Here is a 1990-nt window from a genome sequence, read left to right as displayed (position 1 = left end):
ATAGAATATAGAGGGAAAAAAAAATCTTCTATTAACAGTGTTTCAGGGACAAAGAACTGGTTTGGGAAATTTTTGGTATAAATTACCTCTAATAAAACAAATTAGCAATGTACAAAAGGAAATAACTACCATTTTCCAATTAAACGAACCAGGGCTCCTTGGAGAAATGGCAGATTCTGGTACTAAGGCAATAAAATAAAATAAAAGAACATCATACGTATAGTGCTAGAAAGTAAGAAAAAACTCAAAACAAACAAACAAAAGAGAATGAGGTTATGTCAAAGTGACACAGGAACCAATTTTAAAGAGCTTTCAATGGCCAAAACTGGAATAACTTTAAAAATAAAATAAGCAAGATAATATTGAATTCTAACTCAAAATATAAAATAAATATACAGGAGTACATATTTATATGGCCAAATTATTAATTAAATGAATAAATGAAGGATAAGGTGGTCAAGTCTTCCTCACAGAAGAGTCCCAAATGATATTTATAAATACTCCCTTAAATAGAACCCAGAAATAGGTCCATATAAATACAGTAAGTTGATCACTGACAATGGAACAAAAACAATACAACGATAAAAGATAAATCTTTTTAACAAATGGTTCTGGAACAACTGGACTTCCACATGTGAAAAAAAAAAAAAAAAAAAAAAAGAATCTAGGTACGGACCTTACACTCTTCCCAAAATTAACTGAAAATAGATCATAGACCTAAATGCAAAATGCAAAATTATAAAACTCCTAGAAGAGTTTTAAGGTAGAAGTGGCATCTTATCCCTGCCTGGCAATGGGGAGAACATTCATTAAACTCCAAGATGACTAGATCACCTTTGGAATACTGAAATTTTTATTAAGGGTGAAACAAATCACATTTAGGTCCTATTTGACTTTAATTTAAAGTTAAATATATACACATAAGATTGCTGGTGGCAAGATGTTAATTTCAAAACACAGTACAGTATTTTAATTACTTGATGGAGCAGTTTCTTCCAGCATTGAAAGATCAAATGAGGGGTTGTGCACCCGAGTTGGTGGGTGCCATGCTGTCACCTGATGCAGAGCAAATTCTGTGGTACCAGTTCAAGGTGGAGGAGCTTGTGGAGGAGGTGCTGGTGGACAAGCAGCAGGTTGTGGATGTGGACACCAAAAGGAATAAAAACCCAGAGGGCCTGAGAGCCCTGCAGAATGGTCTCAGCCTCTCTGAAGATGTGGCTTGCTTCAGGAACATGTTTGTCAAGATGCCTCATCCTCAGGTGAAGGAAATGATTAAGAAAAATCAGGATCATCTGGATAAAGATATAGAAATAATCCAAAAACAATGAGGCCCAAGGCAAACCAGAGCCGAAGAGTTTTAACTTGAACCCCTTCAATCAAGGTGAACTTAAAACTCTCAAGTTCTTCTTGAAAGGATGAGACACAAGAATCAAGATAGGGCACCAGTGACCAACTCCTCTTCCTGGGGTCATGGAGGACCCAAGACCCTCCAACTTTGATGCCTGTAAGGACAGGCTCTCCTGTAAGGGGTCAGGTGTAAAGAATCTGGCCATAACTCCCGTATGAAGCCTCTTTGTCTGAAGTACTTGGGTGCTCTTTGATGGCAGGAGGGAACACTCAACCTGTCGGTGGCTGCTGGACCTCACCACCAGGGCTCAGTGGACATAAGATCTATTGACAGACCCTGGCAGTCACCAGTGGATGGGTGTGGCAGTGGCTGTGGGGTGTGAGAATGACTGCAACAGGTACTACTCAACAATGACCTGCTGTTCACATGGCCCCTGAGCAGGGAGGAAGGGAGAGGGACAATGGAAGCTTTGTTCCAGCGTTCCTCTTAGAAAGGGGAGAGACAATTTCAGGCAGGTGTAATGGAATTGGAATAAAGCAGGAGGCTCACAGGTGGTTTCTGAGTAAAGGATAGAATCGTGGTGCTTTGTGGTTCACCACAACCTTCCATGGGCGGACACACACATTTCTCCCCATTGCCTCC

At 39.9% G+C, this 1990-nt stretch overlaps 1 pseudogene; it reads left to right on the top strand.

Moving 5' to 3' along the window:
- The first annotated feature begins 1046 nt into the window (after window positions 1-1046).
- LOC105473263 (p53 and DNA damage-regulated protein 1 pseudogene) lies at window positions 1047-1535 on the top strand (annotated as a pseudogene).
- Window positions 1536-1990: the final 455 nt, after the last annotated feature.

Source organism: Macaca nemestrina, chromosome 10, assembly GCF_043159975.1.
Source record: "Macaca nemestrina isolate mMacNem1 chromosome 10, mMacNem.hap1, whole genome shotgun sequence".
Taxonomy (NCBI): domain Eukaryota; kingdom Metazoa; phylum Chordata; class Mammalia; order Primates; family Cercopithecidae; genus Macaca; species Macaca nemestrina.
Note: the sequence above shows the minus strand (reverse complement) of the source record. Positions and strands in the feature narration are given on the sequence as shown.